At 39.8% G+C, this 16,200-nt stretch overlaps 1 long non-coding RNA gene across 12 annotated transcripts in view; it reads left to right on the top strand.

The window, feature by feature from the left end:
• LOC105487408 (uncharacterized) overlaps positions 1-16,200 on the top strand; it is a 357,156-nt gene that overhangs the window by 204,859 nt on the left and 136,097 nt on the right. For 4 of the 12 annotated variants that reach the window (XR_011624047.1, XR_011624051.1, XR_011624048.1 and 1 more), the window contains 2 exons: positions 10,644-10,718; positions 11,594-14,895. The exons of 5 other annotated variants lie outside the window; for them this stretch is intronic. This is a non-coding gene — a long non-coding RNA (uncharacterized lncRNA). 3 more of the 12 variants (XR_011624044.1, XR_011624041.1, XR_011624049.1) reach the window with 2 other exon arrangements.

Below are 16,200 nucleotides of genomic sequence, written 5' to 3'. Positions count from 1 at the left end.
AAGTTCTAAAACCATGGTGACAGCTGAGTCTCCTGGATCTCATGTTTGCAGATGGAACAGTACAGAGACCTTCAAGTGGCCCAGGCTTATCTGCTGCTCCGCTTCTCTTGCCATCAAGAAAAATCTCTACTTTCTCAAGACATGAGATTTCTATGAAGTGTTAGTTAACATTGATCTGTATTTTACAATGTTTCCAGGGAGTTTGTTAGAAGTTCTCAGTTTACTGCACTCACCCTGAGCTGTGGATATTTGGCTTTCATCTGGCTTATCCAGTCCTGCACGACAGTTTCTTTCATTCCACTCCACTTTCCCCCAAAGTATCACAGCCCTTGATGGGTTGATTCCCTTTTTTTTTTTTTTTTTTTTTTTTTTTTTTTTTTTTTGAGACAGCGTCTCATTCTCATCGCCCAGGCTGGAGTGCAGTGGCATGATCTCAGCTCGCTGCAACCTCCGCATCCCGGGTTCAAGTGATTCTCCTGCCTCAGCCTCCCGAGTAGCTAGGATTACAGGTGCCCACCACCACACCTGGCTAATTTTTGTGTTTTTAGTAGAGATGGGGTTTCACCATGTTGGCCCAGCTGGTCTCGAACTCCTGACCTCAGGGGATCTTCCCGCCTTGGCCTCCCAAAGTGCTGGGATTACAGTTGTGAGCCACTGTGCCCAGCTGATTCACTTTCTAGTGTACTAAAACCTAACAGACAGGTAGGTGATCATAGAATCTCAGATGTTACTGAGAGCTTCTTAAATCCAAAGTCTCAGCATATAGCCTCAAATACAACCCACGCAAAGCTGAGGTGCATCACCAGTCACCTGCATGTGAGCACATTCAAAAGAAACATCAGGCTGGCATTTAAAAGGGAACTGATGGGATATCTATTAAATGGAGATTATATTGCATAATTAAATTTAAGTAAATCATGCAAGTATTTTTTAAAATATTATGCAACAACAAGAATAACTAAACCCTCCAAAACAAAAAGTGAAACAAAAAAGAGAAAACAAGCAAGCATAAAAACCAGTAAAATCTCATAGGTAAGGTTAATGTGGCTGATCCCTATCTTTCAATTGCTAATTTTATTTCTAAAATACAGTCTCATTGTTCTCACTGATTTAGTACTATACATTTTCATGTAAGAAATTCATATTAATTATATTAAGCAATTTTTATCACTTTCCATTTGGTTTCCATGGGAAATTCCATCTGAAGATGTTGGAAATGACATCTTTAGAGCTTTTGCTATTTCTATATGATTGTCATTAAAATTTTAATTGTTTTTGCTATATGAAAATTGGCAATAATGATTTGTTTGGGCCAGTTAACACTTAAGTTTATAATAAATTAACACCAAAAGATAAGCTAGATTTGTATTGGCTTCCTTCCAAAAGTCAGTGGAATGATTTCTGTGTTAGACCTTAGTGACTATGAAAAGCTTTTCTGCTATCTTCCCTTAGCTATTCTCCTTCTAGTTTCCACTTCAGCATACCCTATATTCCTTTTTCTGCTCATCCAACAAACAGCATCACCCCCCTGCTTAATGACTAGCACCCATTAGGCAAGAGCAGGGGATTGGAGATTTGCCATCAGGTTGTGAACTGAGTGGACAATAAAGAAGTAAAAAATGATGAGAACAGGGCAGGAGGCAAGAGCTATAGCTTTATAATTATGGGCAATGAGAACTTAGGTAGAACTTAGAGAGACAAAGTTAATTGGAATGGGCATAAGAGGTCAAGTAATTGCCAACAATTATGTCTTTGATGAGGACACGAGCATACAACTCTGGTCCACAAATCCTTGACACCTCTAATTGTGAGATGTGGTATGTATCACCTTGAGTCTGGACTCTGTGCTTGCTTGATCCGTAGTAGAAGTGATGCTATGCCAGTTTCTGGGTCCAGTGTTAAGAAACTGTCAGCTTCCATTTCCTGTCTCTTGAGACCACAACTTAAAATCCAGCCACCAAATTGAAAGGAAGCCCAAGAAATCTAATGGAGAGGCCACATGTAGGCATTCTGGTCCGTAGTCTTAACTGAGGTCTAGATGATGCTCAACCACCACATATGTGTGTGTGCATGATCCTCTAGATCAGTGGCCCCCAACCTTTTCAGTACCAGGGACCAGTTTGGTGGAAGACAGTTTTTCCACAGACAGAGATGGTTTTGGGATGAAACTGTTCCACCTTAGATCATCAGGCATTACTTAGATCCTCATAAGAAGCACACAGCCTAGATCTCTCGCATGCACAGTTCACAGTAGGGTTTGGGCTCCTATGAGAATCTAATGCTGCCACTGATCTCACAGGAGGCAGACTCAGGCGGTAATGCTCAACTGATGGCTGGTCACCTACCATGCAGCCTGGTTTCTAACAGGCCGCAGACCAGTATTGGTTTGTGTCCAGGGACTGGGGATTCCTGTTGTAGATGACTAGTCATTGCCTGCAGTCTTGAATCTCCCCAGTTGAGTGGCCAGATATGGAGCAGAGGCAAGCCATCCCTGCCTCACACTCTCCAAATCCGATTCACAGAAGTTGTGACCATTATAATGGTGGTGGTTTTATTCTGCTAAGTGAGGAGTGTTTATTAAAATGTAGAAAGAGTAACTGAACAACCACTGTCAGGCACAAGTATACCACTATTAAGCAAGACCTGCCATCTCTGACTTGATGTAAATCACATGAGAATCCTATGAGTATATAGCTGTATGTCAAAAGAATGACTTGAATCCCTAAATATAGTAACCTGTAAACGTATTACTCAGAAAAGATAAAACTCCCTTTGAATAAGAAAAACTTTCCAAAAAGCTTATGGAGCTTTTTTTCCCTTACAGGAGAAACAAACCAATATGTAAATAAATTTTCAAGCATGAGCATGTTTCTTTGACACTACCTTGTCACTTCCCTTGTTTGTACCACACACTTTGCTCTTCTAAGCATTTTTGATAAGGGGAATTTTAAAAATCAGTAGATTGCAGCTTGTGGCTGAGGCATTTGGATCGTTTAGGTGGCCAGCTTTGAACTATTTTATTATTGCAAAATTGAAATAAATTGCTTTACTTCTCTACCAGTAGGCTCGTCTGCCAAATTTAACTTGTACGTTTCTAAATCACTTACATATTTTAAAGGATTAAAATTAAAGATGAGATTAAAAACTTTTCTCTTTGCTTCAAAGGGAGAACCAAAATCTCCACGGAGCCTGACTGACAACCTTTGTTGCTGCTTGGAAAGGGGGAGGGAAAAAAAGAATTGTTTGAAATGTTTCCTTAGTTCTTAACCTCTTGTTTTCCAGCCAGTGTTGTTTTGGACGAAACATTGGAATGTTGAGATAGATTGTGATGTTTATCTTGACTTTACTAAACCTAAAGTGATGTTGAAGAAACTGGTACTGAATATTTATCCATTTCTAAACTTGGCTGTGACCCCAGTCTTTAGGAGGATGGTTAATTTGACATGTTCTGGCAGAATTAATTTTGTTGCCATACCAGTAACTTTCTCCTAATAAATTTTTCTCTCTGGAGATTTCAACACTTCAAAAGATGATACAGCATACCTTTTGCAAAGCAGAGGATGATAAGGTTCACGTAGGCAATGGAGTCAATGATTACTTCTGCACCCCAACATATAATTATGGAAGCAGGATGAAGGAACCTTGAATATGCTTGCTAGTGGCACAACTGAACATGGGGAGAAATGTCAAGTCGAGGTTGAGGTTCAAAGTTAGGAACAGGTTTCCAGCTTTGCAGCTGCTGTAATTACACAATTCTGTGCATTGAAGCCATTTATCTCCTGCCAACTGTGGTAATTAATTTTGTTTTCAGTTAGTGGAGGGGGGATTGATCTTCCCTTTATGAAAAACTTTCTCACGCAAATGTTTTCCAGTGTTGAAATGTTGAATGGCTTTTCTCCTGTTGTACAGGTATTTACTGGAATCTGAGCTCATGATTCTCTGAATCCATGACTAATGCAAGTCAGAGCCAAGTTTATTGATGACTTCTATTTCCCTCTTTAGGGATCAAAGTTTTTGAAAATATATGCTACTTAGAACTTTAAAATTATCTCTAAGTCTATTTGCATGTGATGCAAGTATAGCAACCTGTACAGGTAAGTACCTTTTAGTTTCATAAACAAGGAATACAATCTCGTGCAGGCATGCATTTTTCAATTAAACATTTCATATAAACATATAGTTTGTGTGTCTCAAGGAGTTCTTTAACCCAAATACATGCCAGTGGCCTTGTAGAGTTGAGTTAGTGTTTACAAGAAGGCTTGTCACTGGGCAGCTTTATGTCACTATCCAGAAAACTTGGGCCATACTATCAAACCTTCACCACCAATGTTTTTTACTTTGATTTACTGTGAAAGTCTTTTCTTTTCTTTTTTTCTTCTTTTTTTGACATGGAGTTTTGCTCTATCACCCAGGTTGAAGTGCAGTGGCATAATCTTGGCCCACTGCAATCTCGCCTCCAGGATTCAAGTGATTCTCCCACTTCAGCCTCCTAAGTGGCTGGGATTACAGGTGTGTGCCACCATGCCTGGCTAATTTTTGTATTTTTATTAGAGATGGGGTTTTGCCATGCTGGCCAGACTGGTCTTGAACTCCTGAGCTTGAGCGATCCTCCTGCCTTGGCCTCCCAAAGTGCTGGGATTACAGGCATGAGCCACCACACCCAGCCTGATTTACTGTGAAAGCCTTTGATGTAATTTCCCTTGAAAGTTGGAGAAATTATTAATAGATTTTTTAAAAAGAAGAAAGTTTCAAAGGACATGACAAAATAATCAATGAAATGAATTATAATTTGTATTTTGGTATTTATAGAAAATCACTGTGGATTAAAGACAATATATAATTTTTATTTGATTTATTTCTTGTGTCTTCAAAACTTTGAAATGCATCCATGTCTCAGTCTTTTTGGGCTGCTAAACAGAACAGCATAGACTGAGTGGTTTATAAACAACAGAAACTTCTCTCTTACCATTCTGGAGGCTGGGAAGTCCAAGATCAAGGTGCTGGAATAGTCAGTGTCTAGTGAGGGCCCACTTCCTTGTAGATGGCATCGTCTCTTCACTGTGACCTCATGCGATGGAAGGGATGAGTGAGATCCCTTGAGCCTGTTTTATAAGGGCACTAATCTCCTGCATGGGAGCTCTGCCCTTGTAAACTAATCATCTCCCAAAAGTTCTACTTCCTACTATCATCACCTTGGGAGATTTCAACATACAAATTTTGGGAGAACACAAACATTCAAACATTCAGCAACATGTGAAAGGTCATAATTGATATGGTTTGGCTCTGTGTCTCCACCCAAATTTCATTTTGAATTGTAATCTCCATAATCCTCATGATTGGATCATGGGGGTGGTTCCCCTCATGCTGTTCTTGTGATAGTGAGTAAGTTCTCATGAGATCTGGTGGTTTTATAAGGGGCTCCTCCCACTTCCCTCATTTGCTGTCCTTTACCTGCCTCCGTGTAAGACATGCCTTTGCTTCTCTCTCACCTTCTGCTGTGATTGTAAGTTTCCTGAAGCCTCCCCAGTCATGCGGATATGTGAGTCCATTAGACTTCTTTCGTTTATAAATTACCCAGTCTTGGGTATGTCTTTATAGCAGTGTGAGAAAAAACTAACACAATTACGATTAAGCAAAACTGAAATTCCTCAGTGAATTTATTCTAAGAAATTAGATAAACCAAATAATATGAACAATAGATAAAAGATGATTGGACTGGAGGATAAAAAGAAAATTTGTGAGTGGTTGGGGATAAAAGGATAGTGAGGAGAAGGTAAAGTTGAGCAAGAGTTTAATATTTTTTTCCTAAATATTTCAGTTAATTTCTGTGTGCCCTCCTACACTTTAGTCCTGGGAATTTAGACCTGGAAGGGGTATTAGGGGCATTCCTGTACTTGCCCTTTTCAAATTTCAAGGCAAGTATGAATCTCCTGGGGATCTTGATAAAATGCAGATTTGGATTCAGGAGGTCTGGGGTGGGGCTTGAGTTTCTGCATTTCTAAAGCACTTTCTTGGACCACGTTTTGAGTACCGAGGATCTAGTCCACTCTCCATTCCACCCTCTTTTTATAGATGAGCATAGTGAGGGCCAGAGACACTAACTTTCCCAAGGCCACAGAGTCCCTTAGCGCTGCACAGACAAGGAGAGCCAGATCCTCTGCTTCTCTGCCCAGTGTTTTCTATGTGGAGTGAGAGTTTTCCAATCGTGTTCTGCCAGCAGAAAGTCACAAAAATCATGATGCTCTTTGCAGAATCCCCTTAAATACTCACATACTCAATTAATATTCCTCAACTTTGTGCTAAATCAAATAGCATCTTACAATAGATTCTAGCAATCAGTGCCCATTATTTAATATCAGCAGCAAACACATCCGTTAACTTAAGAGGAGATCTGTGTTTGTACATCCCAAAGCTTACATTATTTGAGGAGTTCTCCTTTTAAAAAGGTACTGAAAATTTTAAATATAAATAAATATGAAAGTCAATATTTATGTGGAATGGGAATAGAAATGTGGACATGTAACAGGAGCTTTGAAGATCCATGCCTCTTCCTTCTTAAATCACTTGCGGCAATTTACAGAGTTTTTCCTAACTGTTGCCTGACTTCCCCTGCCCAACCAGTAAGTACTAGCTCCCAGTACTTGCAAGAGCCTGGGCCAGTGAGGGGTCCTGAAGCTCAAGCATTATTAACTTCACTGTAGAGCTGTTTCTGGTCTAAGAATCAGTGTCGTCTGCATGAAGTGGGCTTTTCTGGAGCAATTAATGCCCTGGGCACAGTGCTCCATGTACCCCGAGACCCCTTGCATACCCATTTCATGGAGTGGATAATCCATTTGCTGGTCCTCCACAAGATTAGAGCTATTGAGAATCTTAACTAGACATACTTTGAGAATCTTAACTAGATATACTTTGCTGTTAGTATAATTTACGGCATTGTGTTAATTCTCACTCAGCTTCATCACCTCGTTGGAAGGCAGAAAGACAAGCCAGTAGACAAACTAGAAAAACCAAAAATAGTTGACTAACTTGGAGCTGATCATGCTACATGAGGACGTGTTCGTCTGAGCTTCAGCAATTCCAGCGTATTATTATTGTTTTTTTTTTTTTTTTTTTTTTTTAATCATCCCTGGACCATCCCAGTTATTACCCAGCTTTTGATCCTTTGCCAGTGTTCATTACTTTAGGTCAACAGGAGATTGATAAAAGTAACTGTCAAGATGAATCTTAAAATAGAGAACCAAAATGTAGCTGAAAAAATATGCATGTGTTCTAATACTTCTGAATGTTCTTAGAAAATTGCTAATCCGAATTTTAAACTATTACATTTCATTTTTTAAAATACACAAGACATTTGTTTCATAAGACATTTGTGATGTTATATTTTGATATTCTGAATAATCCCCCTTGTGCCACAGTTTAGTATAGTTTCAACGCAACAAATATAATTTAGCTAAAATTAGCTGAAAGCATAATGGATATTAAAAACCTTCTGAGATACAAAGTTAAGAACATTACATATTTCTTTGGTATTGACTTTATGTGATGAATCATATTAATACATCTCAAGTCATTAATCTTGTCTGTTTGTATTTACTTAACTGGGATATGTAGTTTTGTTATATTCACTATTTACGCCAGTTATGGCGGATGCTATTTCACATATATCTAAAATTGGTTTACATATCAAGATGATTTATTTAAACTAGACCAACATCTACATTCATTTATGCTGTGGAAATCAGCTTTGATTGTCTTTGTAGCCAACTTGGAAAAAAAATCTGGTAAAATCATTTAGTTTCTGAGTTTGCTTTACGAGTGATTTTCTCTGGGAAAAGAAGGGGGGGACTTCTGCTAAATTGGGGATCTGGGTAACTGAGCATCTCTGGGAGGAACAAAGGAATAGAACAGAGGGGCTAATTGTTTAATTAGTAAATGTCTGCTTGGTTAATGACATATTAATGAGTTTTTAAGACCGTCATATCATTTACCATAAAAGACCCATGTGCCTATCCCTGGATGTACTGTATAATTAAGTAATGTGGCCCAGAGGAGTTAATCATTTAAAACCCTGTCATCTTTCTCAAGTTTGCAGATAGAAGAGCTAGCACAGAAGGCACCTGCCAGGTAGAGTCAGGGTGGCACATAATTCTGAACTAAATTGTCTCTCTGCAACGGCTGCACAGTCAGATGTCTGCCCAGAAGCAGAAATTTTTTTTTTCTTTTGACAACTGAAAAAGCTGCTAAGATACTGCCACTTGCTCCTTGGCACTCAGTTACTGGTAGTGAGAGTATGTGTTTGCAGAATAGGGACCACGTGAGCGGCTTTTGAGTACTTAAAAGACTGTGGAGGCTCAGAGGACTCAGAGATTCTAAAACTGTGCTATTCAATATGGCAGCCACTTGCCACGTGTAACTATTCAAATTAAATTAAATTAAATTAAATTTTAAAATTATTATTTTTTTCAGTCATATCAGCCACTTGTCAAGTGCTCAATAGCCACATGTGGCAAGTGGCCCTTTTCTTGGTGGCACAGACATAGAACATTTCCATCATCACAAATGGGATGGGATGGACCACATTGTGGCTAAATGCAAATGGTGGTGGGGGCCACCAGGACACTGGCAAGCAGTGCTCACCCTGTGTTCTCCATTCGCACCCGTGGAAAGCTGAAGAGAGAATGCATTCTTCAAACCCTGGAATGTCAGCCCCAGTCCTACACCAATAGTTCATATCCTTTTTTTCATGGGGCAGAATCCACACCAGAATATTGCAGTCATTTGTTTAGACTAGAAAACGATAATTTCCCTTACCACAGAGCACACAATTTTGGGGATGAAAATTATGTTCTTATTGGTAAATTATAGAGCTTACTACCACAAGCAGCACTATGAAATTTTCCAGCCCAGCTCTTTGTTCTAACCTACTTCCCTTAGACCCTCCAGAGCTTCTTGTTTCAGACCCGCAGAACTGAATTCAAGTCAGAAACTGTAGTTCCACTGCTTTTGCATATGTCCATGTGGTTTTTCAATATAAGATAAACTCTATACTCAAAAACTTTTGAGTGCCTCAATTTTCTTCGACCTTCTGCAGAAAAAAGAGTTCTCCAAATGGGTTATTTTAAACAATTTACTTCTCATTCCTGTTTCTTGAGCTCCACTCTACAGTCGGATTTGCATTAATATTTTCTTGCTTTAGATCTCTCCTCTCTCTTCCTGGCCTCTATTTTTCTAAATATTTTTGTCATGTTTTAGTCATTTTAAATTTAATATCCTGCAAATGTCTAATTAATTATGTAAGCATGTGCCACCTTATACAACTGGAGAGTGATTCCAGTAGTCTTCAGGGTAGAAATACTTAAGACCCCCTTCCTGATCTGCTGGTAGTAGCAAGAGGTCTAGGAGCTCAATCTGTTTCCCTTCAAGATTCCTGCTGAATCTTGACAAGGGAACAAGAACCTTGTCACCTACATTGGGAATCTTTGCTGGAGCTGTGTGATAACGGTGCTACTGCCAATAACTTGGCACTGGCCATATCACACCTGACGCAAATGCTCCAAATAATATAAGCCTGGAGTCCCAATCATCCCACAAATGCTAACACATCAGACACCTTCTAATTTCCAGCAGTCCAAGACTTTCTCTGTGTGATTTGCAGTGGAAGAAGAACAAGCAGTTTATTTTAAAAAACATAGTTCCGGAGGTCAGTTAACGTACACAGCTCAGACATAACTCTCTAGATAAGTGCACATCCATCTTTCTGAGTTAGAGAAGTCCTGCAGAAAGTATTGCTTGAGCGTAAAAAAATGTTATCACAAAATTCATGTATTTCCGCCTTGTCTGACATCAAATAGGGTAGATAGATTCTTGCACACAAGTGTTACGTCTTTCCCTACTTCATTGGCGGAAGGAGTACACTATTTCTCTCCTTGCCCCTGTGACTTTGTCTCATGGTGGACAAAGTGTACTTTTCCACCTCTTGGTCTGGGGCTTAAGTATGTGTTTTACTTTCGTCAAATAGATCTTATCAGGTACAATTTTATCAGAGGCATAACCTACACTTGCCCAGTTGGGCTTGCACTCTTGTATTCCTGCCTTTTATCATGAGAAGATACCTTGAGTAACTTTTCTAAGCGGATGAGAGAGGCACACACGGAATAACTTGGACCCATTCTGAAGCCTGGACCCCAACCCAGCTGAGGCTAATCTAGCTCAGCTACATCCCAGCTACCCTGAAGATGTGTGAGTGAGAAAAAACATGCTTAGTTTTGTATGCCACTGAGATTTTGGATCTGTCAATAACTGAGACATCAGCCTTTTAATGATTAGCAAGACAATATTAATTGTGTGTGAAGGTCAAAGGGCATCTGAGGTTGTACGGGCATGATTGTCTGTTCTTTCTGGCTTTGTACTTTCGTGGTTATGAAACACTTGGAACCAGAACAGGAAGAGTATTTGCCAATTCAGCCCTACCCTTACATATTGACATGGTAGAGAAGTACAAGAAGATGGTCTTAGTCTTTGTCTTGGTGAGGCATGCCTGAAATGCAGAAGTGGGTAAAGGCCTTAGTTCTTGTGAGGCCTGTGAAGATGGCTTTGAGAGCCATTAGGGAATTTTATAAATATCCTATTTCGCCTCCTTCCAGGACCATGCTGTGTTTGCATGTCTCCACTCTCCTTGAAGTTGTCCTTGGCCAATTACTTGTTTTGGACAATAAAATGTAAGTAGGTTTGATGTGTGTGATGTGCTACCTCTGAAGCCCTAAGAACTAGTGTTTACCTTACCTCTCCTTGCCCTTACCATTGCAACTGGCCGCTTCCCACATGGTGGAGGGTGATGCTATGGAAGCCAAGTTCAGAGCTGATGGGCACAGAGCATGAGATAGAAATACACATTTGCTATTCTAACTCACTGAGAAATTTCTTTATTATACCATAACCAAACCTATCCTGGACTCTTACAATTTCCTGTATTCAAGATGATTGAAATCTAGTAAAGGAGATGAGACAGGTTCCTATTCAAATCAATATGGGAATAGAGCCATGAATGTATGGTTCAAAGTAAATTTTATTCGAATGTAGAACAAAAGAGAAATTACTTCTGACCAAGGTGATCAGAAAAGACATGGTTAAAGATGAACAGCTTGAGCAGTCATTTGAATATGATAGGATCTCAATAGACAAATGATAGAGGGAGGCATTCAAGAGCGATGAAATGGGAATGGAGTTGGAGAGCCCAAGGGGTATTTAAAAAATGGAGCGCAGACAGTTTAAGCCTTTTTAAAACAGGCTCATTGCATATAGCTGAGCAGCCTTTCAGTACAGAAACTCATGCTGTGGCCTTGAGTATAAGGCCCAAATAATACCAGATAAGAAGACCATGGCAGAGGGTGAAGACCCTTGAATGTCAGACAAAGAAATATGACCTATGTTCTATTGGGATGAGAGCAATGGGAGTTATCAATGCTTTATGTGTAATGCAGGAGTCAGAGGAAAGCAGTGTTTTAAGAAGATTCCTTTGGCATGGTCTACATGATGAACAAGGAAAATTAAAAAGGTGACTTATCTAATTTTCTCTCCCTCTTGCTTTGTCTAGAGGACCCACCACAACAATTGAAGAATGATATGGAAAGCCTTGATATACGAGTCATAAAATGGGAAGATACAAATGAAAAGGCACTTCTAGAGGGAAATATGTATCACGGAGTCACTAGTCTACAGGTTCTGCCACTTAGAAGGCTATGTAACCTTAGCCAAGTTACTGCTATATCACTTGAAGCTTCACATTCCATACATGCAAAATGGTGATAATACCAGTACACATTTCATAGACCTCTAGAGGAGTGGGTGGTAAATGAGAAAATTCACACATCCCAGTGCCTGTTTATCCTGTATAGTAAATACCAACAAATAGAGGCTACAATTACTTAAATTAATGGTCATTTCAGTTTCTCCCGAGGACTATGACGGTATTTTTTTTTTCCTACTAAGCAATCAATTTGCTGTTTCTATGTAATACTTTTTTGGAGAGGAAGACAAACTTCCTAAAAATGTTAAGCTATCAAAATAAAAATGAAAAAATGCACTTTTCTGTTATTTCAACATCACTCGTCCATTAGACCAGAAACACCAAGTAAGCATGACCATCAAGGCAGTTCTTTGTGCAGTTTGGTAATTCCTTTTAAGGCCCCCAGGGAGGCTGGTAGGAAAGAATACTGAATAGGAAAGCAAACAAGATTAGGTCAGCACCCACTCTCCCTTTGGGGGGATTCACAGTACTGTTTTTGTTTGAATAAGCAAAGCTCTTGCAAAAGTTTGGTTTGTTTCTCACTGAATCCAACGTCTTTTCCCTATCCTTCGGCTAATATTTTAAAAGGTAAAGCAAGCATTAGAAAAAGTAAAGTGGCAGTTTAAATAAAAAGTGGAGAAATGTTTTTCAAAAGGCAAACAAAGTCAGCCAAAATAAGACAGCCTTCCTTAGCTGTATAAACTGAAAATCGGTGAGTGAAGCTATGGAAATGTCTGTGTGCCTCTTCCCTGCCTGTATCTATCTTGGACACTTACATCTTCACATCAACAAAATTAGTAAGGAAGTTATTACCCAATTTTACAAATGAGGGAAGAGCAATTAAGTAAATTTAAAAGCACGAAATAAAAATGGGATTTCACTCATTCATTAAACAGAGATTTATGAATGTTGGTTTTATGGCAAACACTGTTTAAACCACAAGGATGTAACCTTGACCAAGTCACAGAATAGAATTTCAAGCAGCTAGAAATGTAATGGTGGGGTGGGAGGTAGACAAATAAACAGAACTAGTGTGATGAGGGCTTTGAAGGCTCCTTGGAGGAAGTGAATTCAAGCTTGAGTCCTGCTGGGTGACTGCAGGTTAGCATCTGCTAGGGCGAGAGGGCAGGGCACCAGGGGAAACAGAGGCAGGTCAAGGTGGCTGGAATGTGGCATGAGAGGCAAGCAGTGGCCAGAGCACTTGGATCGTGAAGTTCCTTCTGCATTATGGCATCTGGACTTCATCAGAATACGTTGTCGATATCCACTGTCTTTATTAGAATCTGATAAATCCTTAACCTTTCTATCATTACCACCTCCATCCAAGCCATTACAATTCCTTACTGTGATTATTATCATATTCTTTTGTGTGATCTCCCTTCTGATCTTGAGGTCAAGTCTATTCTAACACTACCAGAGTAAGCCTGTTAAAATGTAAGTTAGATTATAACTCTTCGGCTTACAACTTCCAATGTTTTTTACTTATTAAGAAAACAGACAAATGAAAAAGAGCCTGGATCCATATAGCCTGTATGGCTTTACTGGATCTGCTACCTTCTTTCACCACTCAGTTTCTACCATATACTCTCTGATCTCACTTCTTATTGCTGTTCCCTCTCCTCATTCTGTCTGGTCCACTGATTCAGCTTCCCTCCTGTTTCTAGAGCACACACAGTGCCCACAGCATGCTGTCACCACAGGACCTTTGCACCTGTGACTCTCTCTGCTTAGAATGTTTCTTCTTTCTGACCTCCTCATTAAGGTCTCTACTTAAATGTCACCTTCCTGCTGAGGCTTCCCCAATCCCCTTTATGTAAAGTTGTAACTCATCCTCCTACCCACCTCAGGAATCCCTGTCATGGAATTCACTACCTAACATACTTAAATTTCATGTGTTTCTCTTGTGTATCGTCCATCTCCTCCTCTAGCATGTGATCTCCTCGAGAGGAGGCATGTCTGCCTGTCTGCTCACTGCTGTGTCTCCAGTACAAACACCAGTGCCTGGAATAGAGAAGCTTTCCACTGTTTATTGACCACATGAATGAGTACACCTGGACACAACTGGAACAGTTGCATATGCCTTCTGAATGGAGCTTTCATTTCTTTATAAGACAAGTAGTAAACACTGAACTTCTGAGTGTCACTATGTGTGATAAGATTAGCCTAAAAAGTAAATCCAAATATAAAGGAATACAAAATGTTATAATCTAGGGAGGATACAGGCAAAACCCAGGCAGCACAGATCTATAATTTTTACTCTAAAGGTCAGAAATAGGAGCAAAATACCAATATCATAACCCAGAAGGGAAAGAGGTTTTAATAAACATAAAATGTTTGGCTTATGCTAGTTCTTTGTTTGTGGCAGTGAGAGGTGAAGCCAGCTGGACTTCCTGGGTCGAGTGGGGACTCGGAGAACTTTTCTGTCTACCTAGAGGATTGTAAACCCACCAATCAGCACTATGTGTCTAGCTAGAGGAGTATAAATGCACCAATCAGCACTCTGTAAAAATGCACCAATCAGTGCTCTGTGCTAGCTAAAGGACTCTAAATGCACCAATCAGCACTCTGTAAAAATGCACCAATCAGCACTCTATGTCTAGCTAAAGAATTGTAAATGCACCAATCAGCACTCTGTAAAAATGCAACAATCAGCACTCCGTGTCTAGCTAAAGGATTATAAACGCACCAATCAGCATTCTGTGAAATGGACCAATCAGCACTCTGTAAAATGGACCAATCGGTGCTCTGTATAATGGACCAATCAGCAGGAGTGGGCAGGGACAAATAAGGAAATAAAAACTGGCCACCCTAGCCAGCAGGTTCAACCTGCTCAGTCCCCTTTCCATTCTGTGGAAGCTTTGTTCTTTTGCTCTTCACAATAAATCTTGCTGCTCCTCACTCTTTGGGGCCGTGCCACTTTTAAGAGCTGTAGCACTCACTGTGAAGGGCCATGGCTTCATTCTTGAAGTCAGCAAGACCAAGAACCCACCGGAAGGAAGAAACTCTGGACTCAGTAGTCTCTTTGTTTCCTTCTCCTAATGAAACACCAGATTCATTCCAGCTGATCTATCAGCATGGCTCTGATGCTTATTATTATTATTATTATTATTATTATTATTATTATTATTATTTTTGGTTACTCTAACAGCTAAAACACTTCCTTGTAATTTACCCGAGTGGCTTAATAAAAATGAAGTATTACTCAAAAGTATGTGATAGGACTAGATTTAACCATAATCTGGTTTAGGACCTCAAATGATGTCATCAGTACTCAATATTCCTCCACCTCACAGCTTCATCTGTCCCCCAGCCTGGCTTTAATCTAGACAGTGTCTTCATAGTGGCAGGATGACTGCAGCAGCAGGAGTGTCAGTGTCAGCGACATTTAAGTCTGCAACAAACAAGTAACTTTTCTGGCAGCATCCCTTGAGAGTCACTCTGATTTGACCAGCTTGAGTTACAAACCACCTTGATTTGTGGCCAGGGAAAATGCAACATAGTGATTAGTTCACCCATGGGTCACATTCAGGTCCTATGAACTGATAGTGAGTTAGGTGCCAAATAAAAAATCAGTGTTCATGCCAGAAGGCGGCCATGAGGATGCATGAGGGCCAATCCACTTGTGTCACCTTCTGTTTTCTTCTAGAATTTCCTGAAGTTCATTATTGTTAAGGATCTTAGCAACCAGTCTTTGGATTTAATATTAAAAAAATAAAATGATAGCAGCTATGGTGACACATTTTTAGTAACTTTTGCCATATTTTAGAAAGTTAGTTAACATATATAAACATCAGAAATTACTGGACAGATCACTAAGGGTTATGACTTCATGGTAATTTATTTGTTCAGAGATGGGGTCTCGTGTTACCTAGACTGGAGTGTGGTGGCATGATCATGGCTCATTGCACCCTCAACCTCCTGGGCTCAAGCAATCTTCCCAAGTAGCTGGGATTACAGGTGTGCACCATCATGCCCATCTTATTTTTGTATTTTTTGTAGATATGGGGTCTTTCTTTGTTGGCCAAGATGGTCTAGAATTCCTGTCCTCAAATGATCCTCCTGTCTTAACCTCCCAAAGTGCTGGGATTACAGATGTGAGCCACGATGCCTGGCCTTTGTGGCAATTTAAATTAAGCTTTCCTGAATAGAAATTTCTCTGATGATGATGATGATAACACATAATACTCAGACAATTGGGCAGAAAGTAGGTTTGTGTATTGTTTTTTTCTTTTTCTTTTTTCTTTTTTTGAGATGGAGTTTCGCTCTTGTTGCCCAGGCTGGAGTGCAGTGGTGCGATCTCAGCTCTCGGGTTGAAGCGATTCTCCTGCCTCAGCCTCTCAAGTAGCTGGGATTACAGGTGCCTGCCACTATGCCCAACTAATTTTTGTATTTCCAGTAGAAATGGGGTTTCACTA

This window comes from Macaca nemestrina, chromosome 5 (genome assembly GCF_043159975.1).
Source record: "Macaca nemestrina isolate mMacNem1 chromosome 5, mMacNem.hap1, whole genome shotgun sequence".
NCBI lineage: Eukaryota > Metazoa > Chordata > Mammalia > Primates > Cercopithecidae > Macaca > Macaca nemestrina.
Note: the sequence above shows the minus strand (reverse complement) of the source record. Positions and strands in the feature narration are given on the sequence as shown.